The 12,007-nt window shown below is 34.4% G+C and overlaps 1 protein-coding gene across 1 annotated transcript in view; it reads right to left on the bottom strand.

The window, feature by feature from the left end:
• The window catches only part of Mkp3 (Mitogen-activated protein kinase phosphatase 3), a 66,769-nt gene that overhangs the window by 53,960 nt on the left and 802 nt on the right, over window positions 1-12,007 (bottom strand). The gene's annotated exons all lie outside the window — the stretch shown is intronic.

Genomic DNA, 12,007 nt, shown 5'->3' on the forward strand with positions numbered 1-12,007 from the left:
ACGTACACGTATATTCAACCCGATATACGATATACGATACGTACTCATTTTAATTCGTTTTTCAATAAAATGGCGTCTGTCGAGCTTTTGTGAAATGATGCCAAAATTATCGAGAGACTGGAATTTTCAACAATTGAACGCTTGCTTTAGCAGACAATATTTTCCCTCGTCTGCGTACAAAATTTCCACATGAATTTACCATTCTGCGCATTAAATAGCTTTGCAATGTGATACGAGAAATTTTTTCAACTTATTTCGAAAATTAAATCGGATCGGATATCGAGTTCAACATAATATAATTCACCATCAATTGAAAAAGGTCACCTGTCACCTATAAAGCTTTCGTGTAATAGACATTATTAATCGTCAAAAACCGAACTGAAATTATTTCACAGCGAAAATCAGTGAAAGATGACTGACATTTGAGCAAGAAAGTGAAAACAAAATTCTGAATACTGTTCCCTGAATGAAAATTCGATACATTAGCTTCGTATAAATAAATTCCACTTGTTTTATTCTATCCAAAATTTAACATACACTTCGATGTAAAACGATAGAAAGAATTTCCTAATAAATCTTCTCAAAACTCACATTGTAATTCGTTTCCTTTACACGTTGGCTGAAATTAAATTTCAAGCTTTTTCGAAGATTTTAACCCCCTTCCCCACCAGCTTCTTCTACATCATTGTTCTCATATGTACTTGAGTGAGATAAGAGCAAGGTTTAGAAAACAATGAATGAATTTCGTTACCAAACGCTAGAACTTGATCTGTACCTAATCGATTCAAAAAATTTTCTAATCGTGATTTGCGATCCCTTCTGACTTTTGAGTAGATTTGGAATCCCCAGCAAATTCTGACTTTCTCCAGCGCAGCAGGATTGCTCCGGCAAGGATTGTGTGTGATCACTGATCAAGTTTGACCCTACAAATTTAATCTAGTTATACCTATACAGATACACTATGCAGGGATACCCTATACGCGTTTAAGTCGATTGCGTTTCACTATCGAAAGTAACACTACAGAAATTTGGTCGGCATCTGAGGTGGAGGAGTTGGCCGGATGATGCACGGCGGATTGCATAATATGATATTGGACGAGACTATTTCCTTTGGCTTGGTTCCTCGTTTTGTGCGCCGGTATCGCAGACAAGACGCACAGAAAGAGCTGCTCACGTGGACAGAAATGGTTTTTTCTTAGAATAGTTTGTACGAATTTGCCGGCTTCATAATCATAAAGTTCGGCTCGGTGTAGCCATAGTCATACTTGGGCTGCGAGGAAAGACGGCGAGAGGGCAAAGAAGCGGGAATTTGATGGGTGCGTGGCGAATATTTAAAGCAATATTAGAATTTATGATGGCCGTTGCCAAAGGAAGCGTAGGTGTTGCCAACCGTTCGATTCGGAGTAAAAATTCCCACGGCGTGGTCGTGTTTTAATGTAGAAAAATCAGGCCATTCACATCTTTCATATGCAGGACCGGAAGCAGCTGTTTATTCTTGTGGAGTTGGGATGTGCGTGGTTATACCGCCACCGTCCTCACCGACCCACATATTCTCGTCGCGATTGCCATATATGATTTTTATATTTAAAGTCTACCATAAGGCTTTGCAATGCACATACAAATATAACGAAATCGCATTCGGGGAACATGGTGCAGTATGTAAAACGTACGTATGTATGTACGAGTATATCCTTGCGTTAACGTTAGTTGGTGGTATTTTAGTGTTGTTTTTTGACTTCGTATACATTTGTACGTATTGCACCTATGTTCAGTATATACACAAATTACGTAAAGGGCGCCGTTTAAAACCGCCAAGTCGCGACGACCGGAACTTGCATTCATGGTAAATGAACTCTACACTAGTTGGCCTTTTTGAGCTGTTCATTTCATCCGTAAAATGATGTAAATTTGACTCGAAAAATTTCCAAGCTACAAGTACTAAATCGTAAAGACTAAAAAATTCCCTGTATCTCCTACCGATTGCCATTTTAAAATAACGTACCGTACGTTCGGACTTGAGCGACCCCGTATCTTAAAATATTCAAAGCGTGGGCGATTGTAAACAAAACGACATCGTGTCTCGGCTGATTTTTTTTTTCATTTCTCGAGTTCTCGCGATGACAATGATGAATTAAATGTTTTTCTAAAAGTTCTTAATTGGGATTTAAATTTAAATTATTACAATCGGCCAGCTCAACCTCAACAGGTTAAACTAAATTTTTTTAATTAATTCGAACTGCCCCTGAGACGAAAAAAGCTATGCAGTAAAAATTGTATTCGCCACATGTTCGTTCAATTCTTCTAAACGAAGTCGAATGTGTAATGAGTGCAATTTTATTGCGAATTTAATATTGTTTCGAACGAATGCGTATATGCGTTAATCAATATCAAGAATTTTAATTAATCGACGAAATTACACACACGCGGTTTTCGATCCGTTATACATACTCGTATGCACGTATATAAATACGTTAGTATACCGTTAAGTAAATTCGTCCATTACGAGATTCTTTTCCTGCAGCTCGACCAAAAAGTACACATTTCCACATATCCATCGAAAATACACCTCTGACTCAAGATTCGGTCTCATCGTTGTCAAAGGGTAAAATTTGAACTCACTTTTTTCAAATAATGATCGATGCTTTTCCACTTTCAGTCATAATTCATTCAAAAAATTAACAACTTCGGTTGAAAAATTCCCAAATTTAATGACCGTTTAAGTCTTAGGATTTAAAAAGACAAAAAGGGTCAAAGCAGCAAGCTGTACCAAGCAGAAAAAAAACTCAATTTCGAGTAGATAAAATCGAACTCGAATCAAAAAAATGTCTAAAGTTGGAAAATTTTTATTTTAAAAAGTAACAAAAAAATTGCATTTCATGTAATTGAAAACCCCATAATAGGTAAGAAATGGCTCAAAATTTCTATTTTTTAGTCCCGCATTTCGATTTTCTACCTCGTCTTCAGTAATCAAATCATCAAGTTCATCGGTTGTTGAATCAATAGCACAGCTCCAATCGCCAACTTGACATGTCTAACATTTAACTTGACACCTTGATGTATAGCCTACTAAACATTCTCAAACATACAAATACGTCGAACTTTGGAAAAAAAAATTCACAACCAGATAAAAATGAATAAATACACTAAAACCATTATGAGGAATCGATTCGCATACACATTGCACAAATCCTCTCCCATTAGTGTCCTTTTTATTCGTTTCACATTACAATACGAAACACGATGGTATTTCATTTCGCGACCAATTCGTTGTCACTGTAACAGCTTTTGCATAAAGAAAAGGAGCTCATATTTGCACACTCGTACCATTTACCAGCTTATTGTTGACAGAATTACACAAATAATCTCGTTGCTCCACGTTTATATTGCATTACACCATCCTATAAAGCTTTCAATCTTGCTCGACAGTGTTGAAATATGTACTACGTATCTCTAGTACCTCCGCTATGAAATATTGTAAAAAAAATTTGCATCATTTGGTTGTGCTTTTGCATTTTAATTACATCGCTTTTTATTATAAATGCGTCGAACTATAGTAAATCCATTTATAATACCAGAAGATTCGTTTTTAAGAACTTTACAACGTCGCCGTCTCTATGGTTCGTACCTACAGAAAAAATATTCTGTAGTAACGTAATTACAGAAAATGTATTCCACAAGGTGTTATTTTGAGAATAAAATTGAGCTTTTATAAAATAAAAGCAAAGAACTCTGGGAAAGGATGCGATAAAAGCCACTGGGAGTTTTGCAGAATGAATCAAAAACAGTTCATTTAATTTTGCATCGTAGTAAAGACGAAAGCACGTAAATTTAAACGCTAGCATCTCGCAAACGTGACCATTTCACGCATGTGACGTTACCTACAATAAAAAATATCCCAAATTTCGTGAAAAAAATTCTATCATTTTCATCTCCAATCTCATACCTAGTTTTTTTTTAGTGATACCGTGAAACGTAAAATTGAAGCTACTCTATCCCTTAAAACCAAAAAACGGTCACCATTTTGCTTCGAAAATATTCCCTCCTACAATGTCTTTTTTGAAGAAAACCCGCAAGTCAACACGGATCGGGAGGAGGAATGCAATCCACCACCCACAGCATATGTCCGATTAAGTTTATAAATTCTTCCAAACAATTTTTCTTAAAGAATGAAAAATAAGCAAAGTTTTCACGGGCTTGAAAAATTTAGCATACTCAAACAACTTTAAACATTCCATCTTCGCTAAAGGAATTTTTCCAACTTTCAAATGATCTTATTATACTCTTTGAAAAGGTAATTTTCGAGAAAATTAATTCTAAACATTGTTTTCGTGGGTATCAAACAGAAACGCAACCCTCAATACGAACATAAACTGGGGACAAAAAATCGAATGGATTTTCAACGTTTTCCGTTCATAAAAATACAAACTAGACCTACGTACGGTAAATTTAGAAATTTTCAACAATTTTATCACCAGTAAGCTGGTTATTTTAGAACTCTGAGTTATAAGCAATTATATCCTATTTAAAGAATTCCAAAACTCGTTAACAATAACAGCATAATGAAAAGACACAGGAGGCGGTGGCGGAAGGTCTGTGTAAAGTAAACGTGAAATGTAGGCTTCTCAGTTGAATTCTTTATGGGGCATCAGCCTTTCTCATTCATGTTACTGTCACATACGAGCACAAAAAGCCATTTAAAAGCATAAAACGAGATACGCGGGGGTGATTTATACCTAAGTATAGATACGCGAAGGGTGGTTAATTCCTATTTTTCATGATTTGCTTTTTCACTTTTTCTCTCTAATCCGGAAATATCAACTTTTCCCCCCGGATACATCGACCTTGGATTTCATAATTAATCAATAAACGGATGAAAAATCGTCTGTATGTGTCAATGGAATTAAAAGTGTAGTAACATCCGAACATGAAAAAATACCTACCTATACAAATAATAAGTAAGAAGGCTGTATCTACCAATCTCGTACTTCTTCAATTTTCATATACGAGTAATAATAAAGCAACATTCTTTTACAATTTTTGGGCATATAACTTTCGTTATTGCTTCAAGATTAAGTTTGACTATACGTAGATATTTTCCAGAATTTTTTACAATGATTTTCTTTTCATTTCACATGTTTATCGTAATACAATAACTATAAATGAAGACGTCGCATTGTCGAGTCGAACAAAAGGTAAAAATTTAATAACTTCGAAGGTAATATTTTTGAGAAACATTCCAATAGAATTGGCATTCTTTTAAAGTTGTTTTCATTTTCAGAAAAATGAGCTACATATTTCTTAGTCACACCGCAAGCATGATTTTTCATTTGCGGTAAGATTTCGTTATTCCAGATGGCGATGACAGGCGTTTATTATTTTTTGAAATTATTTACTCGCTTTCATTTCCTGTTGTTGAAATTGGCCAAGTAAACAAAATCCAAACAAGTGTTCAGCTCGTGTAGCCCATCGTACCACTCGTATACCTTATTGAGGATTAATTTATAAACCCTTTATATTCTCATCGACGACAATGACGACACGCCAGCGAAATATTCGGGGATGCGTGACTAAAACTACCCACTATCGTATCGTCCCAATAGCATAATATGCAGATACACAAGCAACAAATACCTTTTACCCGTATTGTTTTTAATCTCCCTCTAACTCGAATGTACTTCAACGAGGCTATATAGCCGTTATATTAAACAAATTATCGCCTACCAAACCTTCGTTTGTTTATTGTTTACAACAAACTAACGAATAAGCGACAACTTTTTCTTGCTTTTCTGTCTACCTTGACAACGTGCTAATTTAATTTTCCGGCCAGCGCATGTAGGAAGATAGGAAACACCACCACCGCCACCGCCGGTGTCGAATATGACGAAAATTTTCATCGCAGTCGCATTCACAAGCGAGTTTTCTGTTCGAATCAACATCAACGCGATAAACGACGATACCTTATAATACATTTTGACAATTATTTTGTCGTGTTTGTTGCTCATGTCGTCGGAAAAACGCCTTCTATATTTTATATATTCGATAGATGCTCGATGATATATTTTCACTTAATTCGTCAATCTTCGCAATCAACTTTTTCTCATCATTTTTTGTGTCGCAAATGGAAAAAAAATTGTCGGTAGACGGATAATCTATATTTTTTTTCTCTTCCTTGAAGGCAAGTGTGATAAATGGATTGACGGACTAAGCTGTTATCAATTTTGCATACGTTACAGGTTGATTTTTTTTTTAACTCAAAAACCGTCAAAATGGGAAAAAACTTTGGCGTCTTTGGCTCTATGAAATCTCCATTCCATTAGTTTATAATTTCACTGAAGCGCTTAAGTTATCTCGACAAGATTCCCAAAATGAGAACCAGGACTGCTACAAAATTTTCACATCTTTCGGGCAAAAATGTAAAATAAATATGACACGTTATTTCGATAGTTCGTCGACTGGTCAATCAAAAAGTTGAAAGTACATATTCTGAAGTTTTCATCTCGTCTCAGAAGTATTTTCTGTTGTTGTTGTTTTTTTTTTTTTACAGATCATTCTAAAAGTATGATTTTGTACATTTGTGAAATTTTACTAAACGCAGACGTTCATTTCACCAAACTGTATGAGATGGTATATAACTAAAAACAGCTAAATTATTCAAAATTAAAAGTAGGTATCACTAATCACTTTCTTATTCAGTGAAGAAAAAAAAAGGAAGGAAAAACTAGCGTACGATTAAGTACACTCGATAATCGACGGCTAAATTTACATAATAACCACTTTCGTTTCTAAAACGAAGCAAATTTTTAAAACAGCTCGAATTTAAATAACTTATCATCTCAACATTTGAACTTAAAATCACAATTGGTTTAATTCGGAATTCAAAAACGATCTTAATTAGATTCGTTCAAGCCGAAAACTCGCAACTGCAAATTTCTTCGGCTGCGCTAAACAATTCTAGGACATTTTTTCGTTCGTTTTTTTCGACCTTTTCTTTTCTTTTTACCCCCGCTTCGTTTTCCAATCATCGAAAATCCTCGGGTAATTTATTTACGCGCGCAATTTAACTATTTAATATTATCGGTGCGACGAAGCTGTATAACGGCGATCAAGGCGATACGAAATTTTTTCCCCGTTTATCCTTTTGTACGAACGCCTACGTTCTCAAACTTTGCAATACGTAGGTTGCAGGATCAACGGCGATACGCCCACGTTGGCGAAATCTCCTTTAATTTGGGTAACAATGTTATGAAAGAAACCCCTCTCCCGGGTTACCCCCTCCCCTTCCCCCCTCGCCACCGCATTCGCTCCTTCTCGCAGATCAAAATCAACAAACCAACTGTACAAAAACTATCATAAAACCCAAATACAAAAGTTATGCTTGTTAATCAAATAATCGCCATCGGTAATTTTTCAAACCACTGACACGCTTTAATTACTATTCGGCGATAATCGCGCCGCTAAATTAAATTCACATATCGAATAACAATGCAGCAATATCTTTAATCAGCGATATACCTACGTTAAAAAGTAATATGTAGGTAAGCCAGATTCTTAAAAAATACCCATATTTTCGTGCCCGAAAATACAATGTGCAATATTCGAATTGAATTTAACACCCTCCTGCACCATCGTATCATCTGTACTGTACCTTTCTCCTAATAATGCCATCAAAAATAATTAGCCAAGAAATTCATCTTTATTCTGAATACTAGGTAGAAGAAAAATGTGATAGCAAGGTTAAACGTTTATCTATTTAACAATTAACATACTATACAACTAATAATTTTATATCTTAATCGCCAATAATCCATCAGTCATATTCGCGCCAATGTTATTTTTCTACCAAATCGACGTGAATTAATGCTTGCGATTTTTTTTTTACATATTCTTTATCAGTATTTCTCGTATTCTTAGAAAATTCAAGTACAATCGTGTACTCGCGTTACTTCTATTTAGACGATTTCAATACTACAATCACGTACCTATTATTTGCTACATATTTTGTTATTTGACGCGATAAACCGTACCAATAAATCAAAATTTTAATATGTAGTATATTACATCATGAGTCACCAAAAAATGTAAGAAAGGTATCTGATGTACATTGTGTATGGTTCGTTTTCAACGAAAAACTGATAAAACACATGTTAAATGTATAGGGACAAATACTTAAAACAGTATTTACAGGTACAGAAAAAGTGAAACGTCAAATTATTAGTTTTTTTATCGAAAATATACGCCTTACGCCTGAATATGTTAGAAAGAGAGGGCATTTTTCAGGTAAACTAGACATTAAAAGAAACTCGAAAAGAATCGTTAATTTCGATTCGGGATTTTAATGAGTTTTGGAATTCGAAAGAAAAAGAAGTTCACTGTGGGTGTTCAGAAAAATGCAAAGAGCTAGAAGGAGAATTTATCAATCTTGCATCCCTCCTTCCTTTTCTTTTCTTTTAAATGCACGTGAAATGCTTTGATAAAGCTATATCTACTTTGTATTTTAATCATTACATTCTGGAAATGAAGTAGAATTTTCATTAAAATGTATTTTTTTTTAGGCTGAAGGTTAATCTAATTTTGTAAATTGCAAAACAGTTATTTAATTTTAACAAAATTCTGACTGGTTAATTAGAAAGTCGTAATGTAGTAACCATTTCTTTCGGCTTGAATTTTAATTTAACCCATTCACTCACTGACTTACAAGTTATATTTATTTTCTTTAATTAAAATCTACACCGATCGTAAAAAAAATTCTCATTCAGGATCTTTTTTTTTTTTTTAGCTGAAATTAAGTGAATCATAAAACCTCGGGAAACAATCATCAGTCGTTTATCAACTCATTTTACATTTTATTTTAGTGAATAACAGATAAATAAATTATCAACTGCCAAAATATCCCACATTGGATCGTAAAGCTTCAATTTTATGAATTATGATGGTGTTTTTCTATGTATTTAGAAATGTAATTTTACTGGAAATTTTGTAGCATGTAGTATTTAAAATAGATACATTACATCAATGTGTTTTCTACTTATTGTGTTAAAAGAGAATTGAATTTAATGAAAAATCATTTGCCTGTTTTTTTTGTTTAAAATTTTAATGTACAACGTATGAGTTCGCTTATCGAATATTCTCAGAAAGAAGCAGGAAATTGTTGACGTACCTACCAAACCAACAACCAAATAAACTAACTAACTTATCAATTATGATTCAATGGCTCACTTTGAAAATGTGAGTTTTCTAGTATTTAAAACGCAAAAACATATTCGTGATAGTAGCCTCTTTTTTTTCTATTACAACAAAAACACCATGCAAAAAACAGACAAATTATCACGTTTGAAGAAGACGTATGTAGTAGAAGGAGGAGTGGAAGCAAAAGATGAACCAAAAATGACAAGCCTCATTTTCAAGTTTGAAACTGAAAACTGAATAACCTTATTCAAATTATCAACAATCTATTTTACAAAAGATTACATTTTTCAGAGGTGTTTTGAAAACTTGAAAAATTATTTCAACTGACAAGGAAACCCCTGACATGGGAATGACTAACTGAAATGAACTAGGAAAGGTCAAAAGAGGATCTCGAAAAAATCCCCTTCAAAAATTCACCAAAAATCAAAAAATCAACCTGAGCACCTGAAAACTGAGGAGTGGGGGGGTTTTTCGAGGTCATTTTTCGACCTTTCCATGTATTACTCCAATCCATGATTCCCATGCCATGGAGTTTCCTTGTGAGCTTCACCTCACGTCATATTATAGTCACGCATAAGACCTTCTGTGTTTCTGGTGATTTTTAGAGAGGGGGGGGGCTTTTCGAACTGTAAGTAAACATGATGGTGCTTCAAACTGAGGCAACAGAAATGGAATCTCATTTTCGCTCGAAACAAATAGTGCATTTCATTTAGGTGAAATCGTTTTTTTGTTCTTCAATTTCCAGCTTTTTTGAAACTTCGATTGATATGAGGAGCTCATTGCAAAAATAGCCTTCGTCAGTTTGAAAAAAATTGGGGAGGTGTTTTTCTCCACTGCATTATATGGATGTATCAGTATTATAGCCCTCCAAAAATTTTTCTGAGAGTAACAGGAACTACTCTAGTTGATGAAAAAAATCACTTTGAACGCAGTATACCAATTCAAATTCATCAGGACTTTACAGTGATTTTTTGTCTCGCTTGTTTATTATTTTCATTTTTGACAAGGGCAATTTTTGCAATGAGTTCCTCATATAGAAATTACGTTTTGAAATTCGTATCTCACGAGAATCACAGTAATACGTATCAAGCAAATTCATTATGCTACCCTTTTCAACAAAGCTACACCCACAGATACCCAGCTTTATATTCTCATTGGCATTGCTCCTCAGTGCGAATGACTGTACGACGTACGTTCTCTTAGCAAGACTCTCCGGTTCATTAACTCAAACGCGTTTTTTCAGTTCTGATTTTGGACAACCTACACAGTTTTCAAAAGTAATAACTGTACATGTATATGTAAAATGCCTTCATTATACATCAAGTGTACGTAATTCGTACATTAATATTCGAGTTAAGGTGCGATGAAAAATTTTCTCACAAAAATACACGCAACTCGAATGTTGAATCGTACAAATATACAAGATCGGTTGCAGCTGGAAAGATAGAAAGTACTGGAATGCTTTGTGAAAAACTTGATTTCGTAGCATGGATGTGGAATACGAATACTTCGGCGAGCATCAAGCTAATAAAACATCAACTGGAGTTGTGGCTGCAGTTGCACTGATATCATTCTTTCGATGAGTCAACCCTGTTGTTGATGTTTTTTCTACACTTGACTCAGAGTCAGTTGCCAGTTAGTTATCTCTACTACAGAGAGATAGAATAACGTAAAATCGAATAATTTCACGATGACAGGAAGTATCCGAGGATCGAAGTTCGAAGAAGTATTTGAGAACTCAAAGTATTTATAATATCTACGTGTAGATGTACATAGTGAAAAGTAATCGAAATACTTCGCGTTAATATATTTGGACAAATATTTATTTTTCATCTTTCTACCACTGGCAGCAATACGTACACCTATCTACCATTCTAGAATAAATTTAAAATTCTAATTTAGCGAATAATTTACGACGATTATATAGTTTCGAAAACATGAATTAGGTACATGATACTCCTACCGCCTACGCTCACCTTTACACCTGAACAATCTTACCATAATTAACAAAACCATCAGTAACCTCGATAACGAAAGGAGACTTCAATTCGTATCTATGTGTTAGCCATTAAAGCTCTATTGATTTTACTAAATGTATTTTAAATCGACTGTGATATTCAATTTCTTACACTTCAGTCTTCAACATACTAGGTAAGCATAAGCAAGCATACAGCAACATGTACCGAAGTGAAATGGTACAAATTTTATAACTTTATAGCGAACAATATTACTACCTTCAAGGTTAATTATGCGATGTTGAAACACTGAAATATACAAATATGTATTTGCACAGATATTATTATATTATATAAATAAACGCATCACCATCAACATCGTGTACCTTCGCAATCAGCACCTACGTTGTCAAATATCAAAGATAATTATTAATTACGTAGGTACTCGTACAATATTGCAGTGATACTCGTACATACGAGTACATATTTCAACGTGTAGTTCAATAACAACCCCTTTGAGACAAGTAGTGTACTGCAATAATCATAATTCGATGAACATACTTTCAAAATGTATGCTTGAAAAATGTCAAAATTTAATATCGTTAAGATAAGGTCGATATTTCTAAAAGAATGGCCGATATGAACGAAACTGACCGGTTTGAACTGAACTGTTCAACATGATTTACAGCATAACACACGGGGTCTTTTTATGAATGTGTGGTGAACAAACGAAACACCTCACAGTGTGAAGTTATGCATAGAAAACACCTGCATATAACGTGAAAGGGAGATCGAATGTACGAGCAACCTTAAAGGAGGATGTTACTCGTTCGTATCAAAAGATAACCTTGCATTAAGAATGCCAA

This window comes from Planococcus citri, chromosome 3, assembly GCF_950023065.1.
Source record: "Planococcus citri chromosome 3, ihPlaCitr1.1, whole genome shotgun sequence".
Lineage (NCBI taxonomy): Eukaryota > Metazoa > Arthropoda > Insecta > Hemiptera > Pseudococcidae > Planococcus > Planococcus citri.